This window comes from Chaetura pelagica, unplaced genomic scaffold (genome assembly GCF_000747805.2).
Source record: "Chaetura pelagica isolate M959 unplaced genomic scaffold, ChaPel_1.0 scaffold532, whole genome shotgun sequence".
In the NCBI taxonomy this organism is placed as follows: Eukaryota; Metazoa; Chordata; class Aves; order Apodiformes; family Apodidae; genus Chaetura; species Chaetura pelagica.
The window spans coordinates 228,647-249,824 of NW_009952282.1; positions in this window are offsets into that span (position 1 = coordinate 228,647).

A 21,178-nucleotide genomic window follows, 5' to 3' on the forward strand; every position below is an offset into this window, starting at 1 on the left:
ACTTTGACTGCTTTGAAACTTCTGCTTTGACTGAAAACAGTCTAGAAAAAACCAGAATGCAGCTGAAGTGTTGGGGTAGATCTTTCCTGACAGTGACAATGCCATTAACAGTGGTAACAATATATGTCCAAAGCCTATATGAGGCTGGTGGTATTTGTCCCCAAAATGCATCGTGTTAGCAGAAAGGTTCTATCTAGAAGCTGTCGGATGCTACAGACTTCTTTTTTTTCTTTAAAAAACAAAGCTACAGGTGTACGTTAGTCCCAGTAGAAAATATTATAGAAGTGGTTTTTTGTTTGTCATGCCTTTGCCTGAACACTTTATTGAATAATACTACTTCTACTGAGAATTCAATAACTTAGCCTTTCCAGCTTGGTCTGGAAAAAACCCATAGTTTTATGGTGTGTTTTTTCCCCTGTCAATGGTATTAGTATCATTGATACAGATCACATTTGGTACAGATCACTAATTTAATTTTGGGACAACCAAAGCCAGTTATTAGACCTGAGTGAAAGCAAGATTTTACCAAATAACTCTTACCAGGAATAGTGTGGGACCCAGGTTACTTCTTTTAGCCAATAATACTGTACTTTCTTCAGAAATGTTAGCTGCTTTTTGTTGTCTTGACCTTTCATATTCTGTGTTTAATACTGCAGCCTCAGTTAGGAATTCTTGAGTAGCCAATGCCACTACTTTTTAACAAGTGGTTTCAGGCTTTTATTATACCTTCTTTTACTGTGCATAAATAATGCAAGAACTAAGTTATCAAACTTAATATTTTTCAGAACTTATGGGGTATGACATTCATGTTCATACCACCCAATAATAGTTTTTCTAGCTTTTTAGTTATTTAGTGTCCTTTTTCACCTTTCAAAATATGAGCATGATGGTTAGTTTTATAAATCCTGGTAGGCTGGCCACAGCATCTTAAATCTCTAGCTGTTGATTATTGCTGTGATACTAATATCATATTAGCCTCAAATCACATTTTCTCCTTTCATGGAGGAGCTGTAATCCATTGTATAAGCCAGATGTTGCTGGCATGAAGAGAACATGACAAGCTCCTCTTCCTGTTTGGATTAATTTGCTTTGCCCTTGCCAGTACTTCCAGTGCATGTACCTGAATGCTCATGCCTCTTAAAGCTTTGCTTGTTTTACAGGCTGCTTTTATATTTGTCACAGAATGAGTTCAATACAAAAACTTTTGAGCTTATCTGATTCCACTTCTTTTGTAGTTACTCTGCAAATTTCCTTTTTACAGAACTTTGTGCACTTGGGTTCTGACTAGCTGAAGGTCAAGAGTTGAGTGTGTGTTGTGTAATTGGCCACAAGCTTGGTGTTTGTCCTGCACAACATTACGTTCTTCAGCTCCTTTTTAAGCACAGGGGCTAGCTGAAGATCTGTTCTGAGTTGCAAAATATCTTAAAGATATCTTGGGACGTTAGAGCCACAAAGGGATTTAGAAAGGTTTTAGAGGGCATCCCATCATTAGTACAGTCTGACTTAATTATGAGAAACGCCAAATGAAGATCTAATCCTCCTTTTTTATTGGGTATGGATATTTTATGCTTATTTTGAAATAGCCTTCCACTGTTGCAAGTAACTGAAGCAGCTATTTGCAGGTGCAGTTGGATGCTTGCCACACTAGGTACATTGATACGTATTTCATCTTGGCAACTGGAAAACACTAAACTCGAGCCAGAGGTAACTTTGTGAGCTAGCAATGTATGCAATGATAATGGTAGTGTGGGTCTACTGAAGTATTTTTCACTTCTTATGCTGAATGGAAGAAGATCTGACAAGTACAAGAGGTTAAATTTGGCATAAACATAACATGAAACATGTGGTAGACCCTAAAATGGCAGTCCTGAACCTACCTTCAGCCTTAGGATGCTTGTTCCTGATGATTGCCATGGTTGTTGGAAGCAAGAGGCACCATTTCAGTCCTTTTATGAAGAACGGCTGAGGGAGGCAGAGGCAGGTGGAGCCAGGACCTGTGAGGCTGCAGCTGAAGCACTTCTACTCATTGTGGGCTCCCCCATACAAGTAAGATACAGATTTACTGGAGCAGATCTAGTGCAGGACCAGAAAGTGATGAAGGGACTGGAGCATGTGAGGAGAGGTTGAGAGTGGGGACTGCTCAGACTGGAGAAAAGTCTTGGGGATGGGTTAGAGCAGTTGATCTGGAGAGGTTCCTTCAACTTCAGCCATTCTGTGAACTGTGTAAAGAGGATTCCAGTGAGTTGTGGATGTCTTTGGAACTGCTGGCTGAGTTTGTTTGCTCAGGTACTCCAGCTGTAAATGTGTAACTAGCCAAGAAGAAAAATACCACCTGTTCCTATTGTGAAGGCCTCTTTGCACACCTAGCAAGCTTATCCGATGGTGTTTGACTTACCTGGGAAATGTTCTGCTCTGTTTAGAAGCCAGAGGGAGTGCTCTGTTTATCAATTAAGCTTTAATGATTCAGTGGTTTAGATATTAGACTAATGAAAGCTTATTTGGAAGCTTGTTACAAGAACTCTGGTTTTAATCATGTGTATGCTTAGTATGATCCTCCTAAGTGCTTTATAATGCTTTGTAAGTGCTTTGCAGTGTTACATGCTGAAGCCCTCAAAGTTGATACTTCTTTATATACACAGTTAAATCACAGGCTATTCATAATTTTTCCCAGTTGGATAAGTGTGGTGGGAAATTCTGTGGGCTGGAGCAGTTTGGAAAGACAAACTTCCTGGGTATCTCCTCTTGAGAAAAAATTCTTTTCTGACTGAACATCTGGTTCCCTGTCCCAAGATTAACCTTTAGCATTATTTGTGCCTAGCAGATAAATCAGAAATACATGCGAAACTGCTCAATTTTTTTTTCTTTCTATTGAGATCATAAGTGCTTAAAGCAACAGATGAGCGAGATTATAATTTGCTGTAAAGGAGCAATACATATATTCACTATTTTCATAGAATCATAGAATGCCAGGTTGGAAGGGACCTCAGGGATCATCTGGTCCAACCTTTTAACGTAGGACTGTATCTATTGGAAAATAAATGAGCTCTTGAAAGGAGCAGTGAGCATTTTGTTGGGTGTCTTTGAGCACCTGCATAAAACTGTTCATGAATTAAGGGGTTTGTATACAGGAATATGTATTTTCAGTGTATGGAAATCAGTATCAGCTTTTACTCTAACAGTGGGTCATTCTGAGGCCTGTGTGAGAAGCAAAATCTTTGTTTGTGTTAAACAATTGAAAGAATGTAAGTATTTAGATCAATTCTTATTTTGCTTCTATTTCTGTAAGCTCCTGAAAATATAGATGGATTTGGTTTGAGAGCAGTTTCAGTTCCTGAAATTCTCCTGCCAAAGCCAAGAATACTTTACTTGGCAATAGCAAAATTGCATTCAGTGCTGGAAGGCACGTGCTCCACCAGCCTACAGCAAGTCCAAAAAGGTGCATCTGAGGATGGTGGGAGTTGGCCCATGGAATTACAAAGCCACTGTCAATCATCTTTGAAAGATCATGGCAACTGGGGAAGCTCCTGGTGATGGGAGAAAGGCAAAGGCTGCAATTCTCTTAAATGTGTGAAGGGGGAATCTGGGGCATTAGGGGATGGTCTGCCTAGATTCAGTTGCTGGGAAGCTTATGGAGGAAATTCACCTGGAAGCCTTTTCTTAAGCTGGTTGAATTGTAATGTGTTCTGTCAAGAGTCTCTAATCTGAGTTAGCAAGCTTGACTTAATGTTCACATTCTCTTTCGCACTCAGAGGAGAAACATCTTGCACGCAGCAGAAACTAAGAAATTGAGATAGATTTTTGCTTTTAGAGTCTGCTTAATCAGTGTCAGCACACTAGTAGGAGTTGAGGTTACATTGTTGCTTGGTCTGGGTAGCAAGTTCCAGATGCATTAAACTTCCCACACTCTGCAACTGAAAAGCATTATTGGCTGCCCTGTTATGTCTGACAGTGCAGTGTTGAGTGGTGGGGTGATTCATGGGAGTGCAAACTTGTAGCATGACTTTGAGCTCTTGGATATCTTCTAGTTAGTGTCAGAATATTCTGAAATCATGTTCAAGCTTATTGTTAGCCTCAGCTTTGAGAAAATTTATGTCTGAATACTTATGTTGGGTATTTTGTGTCCATCACTATTCTACAGCAATTGTTGATTGACAGGAGTCTTCCTTCCTGCCTCAAATAATGCAAGAATGTGTATGAAATGTAAATGTTAATTAGGAAGTACAGTATATCACATCCTAGAGTGTCAAAGACCTTGCTTTGTATTCAGAGCTGCTGCCTGTGTTCATGATTTTTTAAAAAAAAAACCAGTACTACTGATTGATACTTTGGGTTTTACTTGGAAAGTACTTGAAAAACTCATTAAGGAAAACTGCTGTATAACTTGTTGCAGAAATGCAGGCAGGGTTGATGGTCCCTGTAAGAGCATTGAAAATCAATGATCAAGTCTACTAATTTTGCCAGTGGAAGCAAGAGTTGTCTTGCAATTGCATTTTGTGTGGTGCAATTGGAACTGCTCTTTATGGTACAATTAATCTTTTACACAGTTAAGTTTTGGGGGTAAACAAGCTAGTACATCATGTGGGAGGGCTCACATTTTTAGCAACACGAACCAGTTTTCTTTGCAGAAAATGATGTAGCTTACTAATTGGGACTTTTAAAGGCAAATAAAAAGTAGGGACTAAACAAGGTGCAAGGTCCACTTCCTGCTTGCAAGGAAAGGGATACCTGGTGTTGCCTGTAAAATCAGCAGGCACTGTGGTGTCCCTGTGTTAGAGCTGTTGGTTCAACAGTTCTGGTCAGGAAGGAAATGGAGAGAGCTGGAGCACTAATACACTTTGGGTCTCAAGCTTGCAAGGCCAGAGAAAGCTACTTCTGGGAAGGGGGAAGTACCTCCATGCAAATCAGAAAGGTGTCAAGGTAAAGTGTTACCTTGGTAGAAACCCTCAGTGTTTCTTTTCCAAAGGTAAGAGTATGGAAGTTCTTCCTTCCCAGTACTTCCCTCACTGGGAGGTAATGGGAACTCAACCCAACAGCCTTTCACATAGTGAGCAGATGATTGCGTGACCTCTGATTCCACCCAGTAGTATCTGGTGTTTGATGTAAAGCCTCTTTAGCTCTGGTACTAAGCAGTTGTTTGTTTTTGCTTCAAAATATTTAAAGAAGTGTCTTTTGTGAGGAATCTTCTGGACATGGTTCTTTTCAGTAAATAATATTCCAAAATAATACATGATTAATGCTTTTTCGTTTTTGATTATTTATGTCAGGAGGCATTGTTGCAATATCACCATGGCTTTGAAGGCTTTTTAAAATCTAAGATTAATATGCTATGAATAGCCCTTTTTTGTTCAGCTTGAACCTTCATTGGATTAGCGTGCTTGCTAGGAGAGATGCAAATCTCTCTTGACTTGCTTTATTCTCTAGGATTTGGTCATCTGTTGTAATGCATATATTCCTAAATTTACTGAAGCAAGGGATGGTCAAGGGTGATCTAAAAAAAACCCCAGTATCTCTTGCAGCTGGAAGGGAAGTGGATTTAATCTTAGATTCAGTAACAGTGTGTCCTCTGTACTTTAGTGGCCTTTTCTCTCTGATGCTTTGCAAGCACGAGGTTAGTAACCAGAAAGTTCATTGAGAAGGTATTTCATAGTGCAGCAAACTCTTTGCCTTAAGAGTCAATAAACTTCAGTTCAATATACTGGAATTTAACATGATGATCCAACAGTGGGGGAGAAAACATTTTTGAGTTGCTTATGTCTATGGATCTTTCATTGCAGACCAGCTAGTCAATGTGAAAGGCATTTTGTCTTTGAACATAAGGGGGAGAAAGCAAGGGGAGCAAAATATGACAATGTGCTGCTAAATTACTGCTGCTTATACATAATGCGAATGTTGAAGTCATCAGACATTCCCTTTGCTGGGAGGAGATAACCAAACATTCCTAGGCAGCACAGAGAAAGTTCTGTGAGGTGATCTTCCTGCATTTGCAGGTACTTTGGAAGCCTCTGCAGGGTTGCTGACTTGTCTTCCTCCAGCAGAGCATCGCCCTTTGCTATACCATGCAGAATGTTAGGAATAGGGCAGACAGGAGCTAGTTTTTTCTTCTATCATATAAATGTGCAGGTTTTTTGAAGGGTTGTTATTTGAAATGGAACTTAAAAGGCAAAACTCCTTGAGTAGTTTTAAATCTTCACTTATATGTCACAGCATCACAGGAAAAATCAGGTTAGAAGAGACCTCAGGAGGTCATCTGGCCTCCTGCCAAAGCAAGGTCAGACCAGGTATTTAAAAACCTCTGCAAAACACCTTTTTTTGTTATCTGCAGCTGGACAAAAAGCATTTGTTATACTTGATGGAAAATTTCCAGAAGTGTTGCCCCTTCTCCCACCCCTGTTTTGGAATTCTGTAAAGCAGAAAGGTGTTCTGTCCTATTGTTTAACCTTCCATGCATAAGCAAGAATATCCAAGGAAACTGATGTTTGAAGAGGAACAAAACTCATATGATGTCCAGCTGGCCCAGGTAAGCAGTCAGTGATGCTTTTGCATAAGTTACTAGGGAGCTGTAGGCTTTGGCAGTAGAGCATTGCTAAGGTAGCTGTCTCTGCCTGTTTTCCTGACTTCTTCGAATGTGATCTTAATCTCCTTTGAGAGTGGCTAGAGGCAAGGGAAGAAAGATTGCCTGATGATTGCACTGCCTTTTCTGCTACAGCGATCAGGTGTGTTCTTCCCAGGTGCTCCAGGGAAAGCTGTGGCTGTCAATTAAGTGTACAAGGTGACAGGGACATGGTGGAAGCAGAGTCCAGATGCTCTGTGTGACTGTAAACACACACATCTGTTTAAGTTGTTTGAAACAGGAGTTGCAAATTCAGTAACATTTTGCAGGAGCTGCAGCTTGTTTTCCCAGTATTTTTTAATACTCATAGGATTTGGACTGTGGCTGAAGGTCTGCTAATTTGTTAACATCTCTCCATTTCTGAGGGCTGGTCTTTGCCCACCTGATAAATTGTCCTCCACCTGATAGATGAGTCTCTAAGCAGAATATCTGTCTTGCAGCACAGACTTGTCCTGGTTCTGCTGATGCTGTGGAAGGCAATCAGCTGGCTGGCCCTACCCCTTGGAGACCCTCCACTACATCTCTGTGCCTCCTCACCTGTTGCAGGTGACTGTAGCTGCCTTCAGTGGTATTTCCACCCTCTGCTTCCAACCACATTCATGTTATGATGGCAGATTCATTGTGTGCTTTGGGTAACCTCACCAGTAGCTTTTGGAATTCTGATGAATCAGTCATGGGTTTTGTGCCCTCATTCAGCTCAGGTGGTCTATTCTCAGAGGAACTGTAGTCACTAACCCAGGAGTAAAATCCAAATCCTCTTGGTGTTCTCACCCTCTTGTGGTCATGTAGTTACACTCTTTGATGCTCATTGTGAAGATAGATTTACCTCAGGTTCTTCACATTAATCACACTGTGGCTATAGGAGAAACTACCAGAGAAACTGCAATGGGGATAAATGAGTTTTGCACTTCCATTACTTGTTATCAAGGTGCAATTTCTAGCTTTTTCTATTCTTGTAACTACTTTTTGGATAGACTGACATAGTTCAGTTTTCTTACTACTATATTGCTGAAGATGAATACATCAAACCAGAAAATGAGCAGGTTTTGCAGGACAGGAGCGAGTGCTTTTTCCTTGCTCTCAGGTAGTTTTGAATGGAATTAATTCTTCTTTCCTACCTATGGTATTAAAACATTCAAAACAGACACACACAGACAACTAACAAAAAAAGCCAGCAAAGCCATCCCAAAGCTCCAAGCCCACTGGAAAGCCACAAACCTTTTCAGGGTTTCTTCAGTGCTTACAGCTGCTGGCAAGATGGCATGTGTAAGGACAGCTAGTCCAGACTAGAGGTCTGTGATCACTGCTTTGCAGGGAATGTTTCAGACACTTAATATATTGCTGTGTATTACCAGGAAGAAAGGCAGTGATCACCTTTGTGAGTAGCTTGAAGTCATCCTTTTCCAGCTTTCAACTTTGAGTGCACACATCTCAGATAAGAGATGAACCTAAGGAGCTGGCAGACAAAATGGACTAGAAGCTCACTTGGTTTGAGGTGTATTTGCTGTGCCTTAGCTGGTGTGAAACTTCCTTGCATGGATTATGGCTAACTAAAGTCAATCAGGTTTATGAGGGCTTTCTTGCTATTTGCTTCTTTTATTTTTGTATTGCTGAGGTTAAAATTATATATACTAGTTGTTCAGCAAATCATGTATGTTCTGGGAGGCAGTATTTCTTCAGCAGATCTGCCTTCTGCTTTACTAAGTAGTGCCCCAAATTCACTGAATTTCAGTTCATAGTTTGAATGAAGAAAGGTTTTTCACAGGCAAAATGTGCTTTCTAAATATTCCTCTATCTTTGTTATGGTACTTAGGCCTTCATTAAACAGTATTCAGGAATGTTCTGATTATATAGTTTATAATTTTACAAGTTAATGGAAATACCAAATCTCTTGAAATTGCCCAAATAAGAACCAGACAAATCTTCAATCCAGCTTTCTTGATCTGTTTTTCACTGAACTAGTGAACAATGATGATTTTTTTCTTCTTCTCAGAAATCCTTTTCTGAAGACTTCTTTTCTGAGGTGCTTAAAGTTAGGAGGGGAAAAGGTGAAGTTTTATCAGGGCTTGCCCATTCTGGCTGTGCATACAACACAAATCTGGGACTTAATGGTAATTGTGTGGTTCTCAAACAATTCCCTGTGACAAGATAATGAAAAAAGGAGTAAGCTTGAGAAGAATGTGCTGCTCACAAGTCAGTTACATGAGGTGACTGTTTGCACTCACCAGTGGTTCCCAACACTGAGCAGTTCCCTCCAGTGGTGATTTATGTGCCTCTGGCTTGGTTCATGTGCCTGGGATAAGAAGTGCACAGGCAGTCTTGGCTGAGCTGTATCTCTATTTGTTTGTAATGGAATGAATTCCAAGACTTTTTGCAATATCTGCTATTAGAATTGCCTTATATAGTAAGCATATTAATGAAGCTGCATAGCCTATTAAGTATTAATGGAGATGGGCTGTGCAGTTTGAGATTAGTGTGTGAGTGATTGTGTAAGACACAGTGCAGCATGCTGCATACTTGGTCCAAAAGTGGATATTGAGCGTTTACTGGGTCTCTTGTGGCATTCCCTGGTGAAATAACATTCAGTGTGTATGTGCTAAACTTCTAACTTACTCCCAATAACTTTTTTCTGTATAATAAAATTTGGGAATCAGAGTGCAAGTGCTTGTGATTTGACATTTCTACAAACTGTTGTTAGAATGAAGTGAGGGTGTGAATCATCCAATTAAGAATTTCCTTACAGGGGTTGGTTGTCAGTATTTGATTTCACAAGTGCCAAGAGCAAACTATTTGACTCGGACATAAAAGCTATCATAGTAAAAGCTGAAGGAGTGTACTTGAAAATCCTTTCCTGATAAGGGAAGGAAAAATACAGTCATTCATTTTTTTCAAGGTGGACAAGGCTTGAGTTTTTGAATGAATTTTTTTGACATACCACATTCTCTCCACTCAGGAAGGCAAATACATCATCTCTTCTGCTCTCATCTGTTATAACTAAAATGCTGCTTTAAAATTAAGATTAATCTCCAGCTTCAAAACCTGTGTTGGCTTTTCTTGTACTTCTCAGGATCTTCAGGCTCGCAGGGCTTTTTCCATGCCAAGGTTGTAACTTGAGAGACTCAAGCCAAAAGTTAACATGGACCATTAGGAAATGCTGTGACTTTTGAGTTGAAAGAGTAGATTGAAATGGAAGCAGCAGAGTACTCTAGGTTTTCTGGAACACTTTGCCTTTATAATAAATCTATTCAAACCCCTGTGTGGGGTAGAAATGCCAGCTACATGGGAGGATGCACTGGTAACGTGACTCCCTTGCAACTTTTTCTATAACTCTGTTTGCAAATATACATTTGGGACAGTTTTGAGATAGTACTGAATCACAGCTAGATAGATGGGTGGCCCTTACTGGAGGTCAGGATGCTCACTGGAATGCTGCCTGGCTATTACAGATGACAACTGTGGAGAAGCAAGCCTGAAGATCAGAGTTTTAAGACAACAAAATAGTGTGGATTTGGCACTGATTTTTTTCACGAAAGGGTTTGTCATTGGCTTTACCTCTCTCTGCTCTGTGTGAAGAGCTTCAGACAGTTGTGAGAACCATTCCAGGAGTATTCCAGTTTGTGGCAGAATTTAGGAATTCTAAACTTTGAATTTACTTTTGAGAAGAATGTTCATAAGTATTTCTGACTTGGAAAATACTGTTAAAAGCAATGATTTCTTCTACAAAGAAGTCAGTTTAGAAGAATAATCAAATCAGCAGTTTCTTTAGCAGCACTTAATGTGGCACTGGAGGAAGTTGGAGTGACTGGTGTTGACATGGACGTGTAACAAGGTGAGCAACTTTGAAGCCTGTGTTTGTGCAGGAATCAAAAACCAGGAGCCAGGGGTGTGCTCTTGACCTGCTGAGGAATGTGCTTCACAACTTGAACTCTTGAGTGCCTGACCTCTCTGGATGAATTTGAAAACTTAGGTTTGCACCAAGAGAATTCTGTGATGGCGTGGCTTTGTTTCTCTGTGAACCTACTGTAACAAAACTGTTGTAGAGCAGAAGGTAGCAAAAGTACAGGCTGAGCTATCCTCCGTGTGGTCAAGTGTGTTACATCAAGTATCTGGCAACAAACACCCCTGAGATCTGTATAGAAGTCTGAAAATGCATAGTTGAAGTCTGTGCTGGAATATCCAAGGGTGGTAATGCAGAGCTGACTGTGCCTCCACGAAGCTCTCCTAGTGGTACCATTGATGAAGAGCAGTGGTGGGTGAGGGTGAAGATGCTCTCTGTGGCACTGTCTTAGACACAGTTTTGTCATTTGAGTGAAAGTATAAAAGAGAATTTCCCTGAGTAATGCTTCTTTAAGAAACTGAAGACCATTAAGTGAAAACATTTGAGGTCATACCCTATCTGGTCATAACAACAAGTAGGATCCTTCTGCTACATGCGTCAAGCTGTTCTTAAAGTACTTGGTTCATCAGGCTTCTGTGATTAGAAGACAGATATGTGCTTTTCAGCATGCATGTTCCATGAAAGAAAAATCACTGCCTGCTAACAGGTATTTCTGTAATCTGCTCATCTCATGAGCAACTGGAGGGGACATCAGTGTGTAGTGCAGTTTAAGGGCTGGCTATGCCCATGTCCATGTGAAGTTTGTGATAGCTTTTAGAAAACACTGAGCAAGCAACATATTTTAGGGATCAACGGAGGAATAGAGGGCAGAAAAGGCTCTTTGGTGTTTTTTTGTTCTCATGGAGAACTTTATCTTCTTGATGCTGGGGGGTAAGAAGCGGTTCAAGGCTACTTTTCTGTTCAATATACTGTACCCTATGGGTTGGTGGTTTATATTTCATCTCCTGTGGAGATAGTTTTTGAAGGAGGTGGTATCTGTGCTAGGAAGAGTTGAGTAACTAACAAGGTAGCAGATACTAAACAAATTAAAACTTCAGATACTGTCAGATGAGATACCCTAGGACTAAATTCTCTGGGATGGGAATGCAGAACACATTTAGTAACACAGTTGAGAGAAAAATTAAAAAAAACAGCAGAATTTTGTTATTTGGCTTAGTGATGGAGAAATATATAATTTGCAAGAACAGTTTCAGCTTCAGTGTCCTCCTTTGTGTTGCAAGTTCTGAAATGACTCTGAAGGCCACCAAAAGGCTTTTTTTTTTTTTGAGATATGTGTAAGAATCCCTTTGATTTGCTTGGAAAAGAAGCTGAATGGGCAGTTAAGTTCCATCTGCTCTTGCAGGGAGGACCCGACTTGCTAGAGATTTTTACCTTAGAGTGGCACAGCATTATGAAAATGACAAGCTGAACCATAGGCACAGGGACAGGTGGCACCCAGTACTTAGTCACAGAGTGAGAGCAATTGGAAAGGACCTTTGGAGTTGCTGGGTCTAGTTCCCATGAAAAGCAGGGGCACCTGGGAGCATGGAGGCTTCACAGCTTGTCTCAGCAGTCTGTTCTGATCTGTGGTTACCATGATAGGCAAGTGTGGTTTTATTTGGTGTTGATTTGTGGGGTTTTTTTCCCATTTCTCCCAGAATATAACTAAGTATTTCACTTGCTGCATTTTGTGCCATGTGCTTTTGGTGTGCACCTGCAAAGTCCTGTCCTAGATAGCTGTAGATCCAGTATCTACCCTTCACTTTCTTCTTTTAAGGCTGCTGAAAGTAGGTGTCACATGAATGACACAATGTCCAGTGAAAAAGCATGAGTGTTCTGGGAAATTTCTTCATCATAGCTGTAGGAACTTTGGCATCATAGTATTGTTCATCACTGTCAGCTGAATAAACAGAACCTGCATAGTATTAAAGTATTTGTAAAAAAAAAATAGGCTGAAGTTGCCCTTTAAAATAGTTAATGCCTCTTGTGTGTTGTCAACAAATGTGTCAGTAGAAAGAATCCAGGGTGAACCCAGTCACAAAGTGAACAGGCTTTGCTATTGGAAAGGAAGTAATTTTTAGCTTCAACTTTTTCCCTCTCGTTTGGTCTGGAGTCAATGCCATGTCTAGAAAAGAGCAGAGTTATGTCAGGTGTTATTGACTAAGAGTAGCTCCTGGCTTTCTACTGAAATTACTCTTAATTCAGTGTTTATGTGTGATTTTTTTTTAAAAAAGTAATTTTGATCGTGTGCCTGAATTTTGAAAGATGAGGTTGTTAAACATAGCTGAGAAGTCTTTCACAAGAGCCGTTTGATTGCTTGGCCTGTTTGCAGCATGTGAAATTTTTGACAGAAAATCTCGATTGATTCTTCCATGTTCAATAATGTGTTCATTACAGTGGTATTTCCTGAGCAGCTGGGTTTGCTTAGCGCTTTGGAGCTAAAACAGCAATAGCAAAGAAGGGAATTTTCCAAACCCCCTCCCCTCTTTATTTTTTTTTTTTTTTTGCGTGTTAGAAAATTGTTGGGTTTTGTATCCTGTGAATGAAATGGCATGGAAACCATTTGAATACTGGGGGAGGGTTAGAGCAGCACTGGAGGAGAGAGAGGAAATGGCACATTTCTACGGTCCTGTGTATGGTGAAAGGGCTGGCTGCAGGAATTAGTTTATCCTTTCAGAACTAGTCTAATCAAAATTCATAGAGCTGCATTTCCTGATGGTCTCTGAGTTAATACGTGCTTCTGTTTCAGGCAAGTCTTCTGAAGTGGGTAAAAGATGAGTCATCTCCATTAAAACTGTTTCATAGGTTTTGAGATAATAACCAGCTCATCTGCTGTAGGGCTTCCTAACCAGCAACATGAGGTAAAAAGTACTATGTGAAATGGTGCCTGTAAGGGAGGATTTGTGTACTGTCTCACTGCATTGAGACAAACACATGTGCTTTAAAAGTTACTGTAAGAAATGTTTCATCAATGGAAAATACAGTTCTTAAGGTTTTAATCTTGTGTTTAAGTAGTATCTTTGTTACTTAGAGATGGACCAAACTCTGTTACCACTTGGCTTTAAACTTCCTGTGTCCTGCAGTATCATTAACGAGTCAACTCTGACAGACTCTCAGGCCTATTATTAGCTAGCTTGTACATACAAGCAACTATTATCCATCACTGGGGAGGATTTCTTAAGACTTAATTTCTGGTCTAATTCCAGCCTTCCCTTCTGTTTCTGCTTCCCAATGCTTGGTAGCGGTTCCATTCTCTAGGGTGGCTGTGCATGGAGCACACCAAGACACACGTGCCACAGGCAGGAATGTGAGGAGCCCTAAACTTAACACAAATGTTTGTGCTGTAACTTGCTGAAGGCAGAGGAAAAGGGGCTGTGGTGGACAAGAGAGGGGCTTGTTCAGTATATAATTGATGAAGGGCAGAATCAGGCAAGAGCTGAAGAAGCAGCAGAGCTGTAAAACTAAAGATGTGTGCAGATGTAGTTGCTGAGGAAATGAAGGTTTTAGCAGGTTGCTTATGAACTGAACCTGTTTGGTTTTGCTGATTTGCATAGTTAGTTTTACCACTCTATTTTAAATACTTAAGTGCCCTTTGGGTTGGTCTGTAGTTTCCATCACCTATCCCAAAACATCATTGTTGTATTTGCTTTAGTTTTTTTGCTTCTTAGATCGAGGATGGTTTGAAAACATTACTATTCAAGTTGATTTCACCTGACATTATCTTTTCTATTGTACTACATTTTCAAAGCTCTAAAAAGTTTCAGCAGATGTTCAGAGCTTTTACAGATGTCGTGATTTGTTTAGCTGCAGAATGGCACTAAGTAGGCTTTTAATGCAAGTCTTCTATAGGGCATAGGTGGTTTTTGAGTACTGTGACTGGAGGGGGGTACAGCTCTGAGCAGTTTCCATACATTTGCTTTTGTGCTGAATCAGAAAGCAAGCTTGTGTAATGCCATTACCAAGTCACAGGGTTAGCACAAAATACTTAGTATATGTGGTATATGAAAATGTAGAGATGGGTTTAGCTATGGAGCAGGCTTCTGTTTCAGTGAAAAACACTCCCTGTCTGCAGTTGTAAAAGGGAGTGTCAATTTGTAACTGCACTGTAAGCCACTTCCCCGAGATGTTCTGTTCCATAGTCTCAAATTGCTGTATCCAGAACCATACCTGTTCTGCAGACACCATTGCTGAGTTTGTCTGCCTGTAGATGAGACCAAACTACACTCCCCATTATATTCCTGTTCTTTGCTTTTCTTGTTTTCTTGCCTCCAGTTTAAAAAAAAACAGTCAAATATATGCTACATGTTATGACACTTGATTTTGCAGAGACACTGCAGACTTTGTTAAAACACAAACATTTTTTTCACTAGTTAAAAGTATGGCCATCAGTTTATAGATGGCTGTGTCAATACACGGGTGCTGTAACACATCCCCCTTTCTTACGTTGATGGTTTAAAGTTCATGCTTTCACAGGAGCACATGTTCATAAAGAGCCTCTGAATTCATGGTGCTTAATTCTTTTGGCCTCATGCAGATAGTAATGTGGCTTTAAGTACTCAACTAGTTTGTTAATGACAAATTCACATGCTTCCAGTGTTTGTGATGTGAAAGCTTAGCCAAAAGTGGTTCTTGAGTTCCAGTACATGCTTTTTCCTGAGTTTGAGGGACTGTGTATTGATGCTACCTGTCAGAGTATTTTACTGTGCACAAGAGTATGATCGTGTGAGTTAAAACTCTTCTATTTAGGAAAAAAAAAAAGGACCACTATCCAAAATGAGGTAAGGATTTTTTGAAAATTGTGTTGTTTCTTACTGAGACAAACATGGCTTTTATATTTATTATCTGTGTATTTAAAATGAGATTCTGAAGTGACATTGTAGATGAGCTTTGATTGTTTAGCAGCCCCCAAAGGGAACACTGGGTGTGTAGAAAGGCAAGTTATCTTTTAGTTTATTTTGGAAGCTTTGCCTAGGAATAGCTGAAAGGGCAGCCAGGTGACAGGAGAAGCCCTTTGGGGGGCACCAGCTGACCTGTTTCTGAACATGGATCAGATGGCAAGGGTGCCTTGCTGCTGCTTTTCAGTGTCTGAGGTGCTCTGTTTTGAGAGGTTAAAAGAATACCAAGCAGTTATCATATAGGTTATACTGGCAGCCTACTTAGAAGGAAATTAAAGTTACCAAATTCATATTTGTTATCAGGATGGATAGATGATGCATGTTGGCAGCTTGGATTAAAGTGGAAAGTTGAATGTTAGTATCATTGGCAGGTTGACTGCAGGGCTGCAGAGAGTGGTAACTCTTGTTCCTTCCCTGGAGGAGCAGATGAAACTGCAGATAACTCAATATTAACACTGCAGGGGCAACTTGAAGCAGCCATGATGAGGGCCTTAGGGTGATGATCTACATAATTACTGCCTGCTGCTCAGTGTTTTTAATGTTAGCATATCAAGAACTGCAGTGGTCTGGCTTGCTTCTGTACAGTAGCCTGCTTCACCTACAGCCTTTTGCTGGAGTTTGCTGACAAATCTGTTGGAGCTTTTACCACCTGTGCACCTAAAATGCTGTGATATAGCAGAGCACAAAATGGAGGTGGTTTTAGTATTGGCTGTTTCATGCTTTGGGGGAATGACAGAATTATAAACCAAGTTAAATGTGGCACCTTCACTGGGCAGACTGACCACTGTGAAGATGCATCCTGTAGCTAATGAGGACAGGGGTGGTGCAGGGTCTAGTGTCTCAGCTTAAAGTATCAATGAAGGAAAAGATGTAGTTTCTACAGTTAATTTTATTTTTGCCTGCTCTGCTGCTTCACTTATGTTCTACAGCAGCAAAAGGCTCTTCTGTCAGATGGTGTGAGCTAAAAAAAAACTTAAAACGGGAAATGAGTCTTGTGGACTTAATTCTGTGGATGCTTGTTTTTTAGTGAGAAGAAACTCAGGACTATCCCATCTTATTCAGTAGAGATCCAGCTGCAGTCAGGTGTTCTGTTTCTTTTTAAGCTGAAGAGAAGCAGATGGACAGGCAAAACATATTGATGGTAATGGCTCCAGCAGCTGAGGGCAGAAATCAGAAGGATGGTTGTAGTCATGCAGAAAAACTGAAGGCTACTTCTGCTTTTTCCCTTTTTTTTTTTCTTCTTTTAAGTAAATTGCAGGGATGAAATCTGTCACACTTGGGCATCAGAAATTTTTTGAAATTTGCTTGAAGCTGTCCAATAAGAGAATTCTTTTTAAACCATGTCTTCAGTGTGTATCATGGTAGAAATTATCATAACTGATTTATTTTTCCCCATTTCCCCTTCACTTTAACAAAGTGTAGGAGTCCAAGATATGTCATTATTGTATATTTATTATAAAATAATGTATTCCTATGAAGTGTAAGTCTTTTAGGCCAAGAAGTGCTCAAGAGGTATCATCTGTGTGAAGGGAAGTACTAAAATCCACAGTTTGAAATTAAAAGTATTGTGAACTGTATTATCCCAGCCCTGGCAGTAAGAGACCTGCAGTGATATTGCCAACCTTTGGAGGTTTGAAACCTTTGAATGGACTTGCTGCAGATTCTTTTTCCCTTAAACACAGACATGCCAACATGTTTCCTTGCTGATGAAATTCAAGTGGTGGAGTTGCATTTTTCTTCCACATCCCATCACCCTTATTCCCTTTCCTGCTCAGCACCCAGTGTTTTTAGGACGGGAGTGCAACTTTATTGTGCTGACAGAAGGATCATGATTGACCACAATCGCTGACTTCTCTCTTGCTGGTAGCTCCTGGTCTCTGTATTGTTGTGAGATGTCTCTGTTCTTCGTCTTGGTAAAGAATTGAGTTTGGTCCCTGGATTGCTGGTACCCTCCAGCACAATGTTGTTCTTGTCCAGATGCCTTCTCTTGTTTCGTGGTTGAACACTGATCTGCAGTGACAAGCAGCTGATGGAGCCCAGGATCTCTAGAAGAGAAATGTGAAATCATGTCTGAATTACTGTAAGAAATGCTCAGGTGGCCTAATTTCATCTTCCACAATTCATTTGTTAAAGAAACCACTACTGGGAATGACACTGTTTCTGGAGTTTAACCTGCAGTGTGCAAAACTGTAAAATTTAGGTCTGTTTTCCTTTTTAAAAAGTCAGAGCAATGAAGATTTTAATGATTTGAAGTTGTCCTATAAAAAGCAAAACAAGCATATAAACAAGCAGCACCACAAGAGTTGTGCACCCATAAAGGTTTCAGTATAACAGACTAACCTGTCAAGGATGTGTCAGGATTGAAAATCTAATGCTCAGGTGCTACCGATGTACAAGGTTTATCTTTCTCCATGGCTGGGCTTCCACATTTGAATGTTGATTGTGTTGAATCTGCTGGTGAGTTGTTAGATGCTTGTATGGAATTAAGAATAAGGAATTATGACGAACTATGCAAGAGTCTTTTAGCAAAGTGTTCCTGCAGAAAAAAGGCAAAACCTGTTTTACATGAATTTTCAGAGTTCGTTGATTTGTGAAGTCAGTAGCAGTGGCATTAGTTGCTGGCAGTGAACGTGCTTTGCAGTGGTTGGAGAATCAGGGTGGTTCTCCTCCCAGCATGGTTGTCCCCTCCATTGTTCCTGTTCAGCAGTCACTGCTGTGTGCTGGTGACCCAGTCAGCAGGGATGTGAAGCACCAGCCAGGGATATCATCCAGACTGGGAAGCAATGAATGGTGTATTCACAGGGCTCCCTTTGCACTTTTTCTGATCATTTTAGTTTCTGTTGTCTTTTATTTTTTTTTAAATCTGGAGTGTTTAATAATTTGTTCTCCCTTTAGCAGGGCACAGTGTCACTACACATGCAGCTGGTACTGCAGCCCTGCAGTTTTAAATTAAACCAGGCTGTGCAAGGCAGAAGTTCACATGAAGATTGCTTGAAGCATTTTCAAGATGTCTTTGGAATACCTGTGTTTTGCCTTGCGGATTAAAATAAATGACAGGGTTTTGTTGCTGGAAACTATAGCAGAGTGCTTCTCTTGTATGGAACGTGGTTGTGTTTTAAGTCATCAGGCTGGGTTTTGCTAGTTAGTTAGCTGGCAGTGTTGTGAGATGAGCCAACTTGAAAAATAAAAATATTCTGCTTTATGTTGTCTCGAGGGATGCCCTGGGCTTTGGGTTTGTTGCTGGTGAAGGTCTTCAAAGTAATATAGCTCGTCTTGACCCTCAGCAGTAAAATGAGGAGTGGAAAATGTGACCCTTCAATGGCTCTGTCAAATGCAGGATTTACCTGGTGCTGCTGATTTTCAGTGGGTTTCAGTGATTTTCTTGAAGGGAAAAGGAGACTTTGTAAAGCACCTTGTGAGGCAGGTGGGATCGATGAGGGCTGCATAGACCTGTGTCTTCAGGTCCTGTTGGTGAAGCCCTGTATTTACTGTGTGTGTCCTGCTCTGTGCTTCCAGCTGCCCGCAGAGTAAAAGGTAACCAGGAGCTGCTGCTGAGGGCCCTTCAGGACACACGGAGTAGGCTGTGAGCCAAATGAGTTGTTTGGCTTGGCTGCTGTGGCTTCTGGCTGCTCTTGTCCCAGGGCCCGAGGGACTTCTCCTGTTCTGGGACCGGATCTGTGCTAATTGCACGACCGAGGGGAGGAGGGAATGTGCTGCTGCTCCAGCCGCTTGGATCAGAGTTAAGGGTCTCCGTGGGTATTCTGAAGCTTTTCCAGAGTACTGAATGTGAAATCCTTTATTCTGGGGGTTATACCCCCAATATTGTATGGCTAAATTGCTTCAAGCTGGAGTAGCACCTCTGCCCCATGGTGAAGAGGTGACAGGGCTTGCAGGTGATGTTCTGAGGACTGCCGGTTGTGTCCCAAAGTCAGTCCCATGTGCCCAGGAATTGCCTGGTGGCAAATTGCGATGAGCAGTCAGCTCGAGCCAGCGGAGCAAGCTCCGAGTATGATTTACTACCAGTGGAAGAGCTGTCGCAGCACCCTGAGCCGGTGATGGATGGACATATTTCCACCCCCGGGACTTGGAGCAGGGCCTCCGAGGGCAGGATCCCGGGGAGGGTGGGAGGAATGCGCTGCCTATTTGTCTGTGCGCTTAGAAGTGGTTCCTGTGAAGGGGTCTGTCATCCCCGGCTGGATGAAGAATGGTTGGTTCCCCTCCCGGTAAGGAGCCGGTTTCTGAGCAGCCTGCTGCAAAGCGTGGCCTGGAATCGCCTGGAGGAGCTGAAAATGTCACTGCGCTGCCAGAGTTGGGTGGCTGTGACTGCTTGGCATTCAGCCAAGTGTGCGTATACTTTATTATTAATCCCGCATTTCTCACCAGATCCACTTTTCATGAGTTTCTCCTTTTCCTCCCTTCCCTCGTTTAGAAATGCAGGTTGAAAATGGCCTTTGGGGCGTCAGAGAAATGGAAAAACCTGCTGTCCTTCTGTGGTAGCAGACAAGCATTGAGAAGGACCTGGGAGCTGTTTTCAGGCCGGTCAAGTGTGGGCTCGTTCTGAAGACTTTCCCCAGTGCTGGTCTTGATCAGGTGTCTGCTGAAGATACATGTGCAGATCTGTTCTGTGATGAGTAGAGCAAAGATGAATAATTATAATTATTCAGTGTTAAAGACAACAGCATCTGTCCTATCTGGAGAAGTGAGTTAAATCAGCACTTGCCTGTGTTCCATCTGGTAATCGATCTGCAGCATGTGCAGCAGGATCCCAGCATCATCAATAAGCCAACATAGTAGCTGGAACCCAGAGCATCATTCTTGGGTTCTCCTGGTGTGTAAATACATCCTCCCCCTGCGAATGCTCCTGGGGGATGTCCTGCCCAGCTCACACCGTGTGTGTCTTGGGTCTGGAACTGTGGTACCCACCTGGGGAGCACCCAAGTAGGAGCTTTTGCCTTCTCTATTCTCTTCTGACTGTTTTTTGAAGCCATCCTGGGAGTGAATTGCTGTGACACCTTTGGGATTCTCTTCTGTTCGAGTTACCATTTTTACTTGTACACTGTTTTTTTGAACCATACCATTGATACTGGTGAAAGATCAATAGAAAAGGATGTACAGGGCAGTTGAAGGTGGTTTTTAAAGCTTGACTCTTAAAAGCATATTATGTACGGGACCTAGAAACCTTATTCCCAGCATTATCTGGTTTCTGGTGTCTGCCATCATGGCTTCATAACAATATTTTAATGCAGGCAGCTATTGGTTCTTATTTTCTTCACTATTCCTGATCTGGAGTGCTTGAAACTTGGCAAGTGGGGTGAGAAAGGAGCACTCATCACTGCCTTCCAGCTTTGCAGACGAGCCTTGGTTCTGTTGAAACCAATGCTTGGGAAGGCAAGGGTAGGTCAGGTTTTTGTGTGACTAATCATGCAGTAACGTGGCTTTTTAATTGTGCAAAGTGTTACGGTTGATAAACACTTTATTAAGGGCAATCACAGTTCCCACAGATGAAAAATAAAATCAGTTCTGGGTAATTTTTGAGACTTGATTGCCAAGAAGGCAGCGTTGTCCTCCATCCAGCCTGTATCTGAGGCACAGCAGTGTCTTGGCTTGAAGTTCGCGGGCAGGGAACACCTTGCCCTTGCGTGGGATCAGCACTGGGAAGGGTGCGGGTAGATTTGGAAAGCGGGAGGGGAGCAGAAGGAAGGTAAACCCAAGCTGATCGCTGATCTCCATCACCCGTCGTGCCTCTCTCCCCTCCCGCTCCCCGGGCTGGGGGGATCCGTTCCGGCTCTTGGTGCA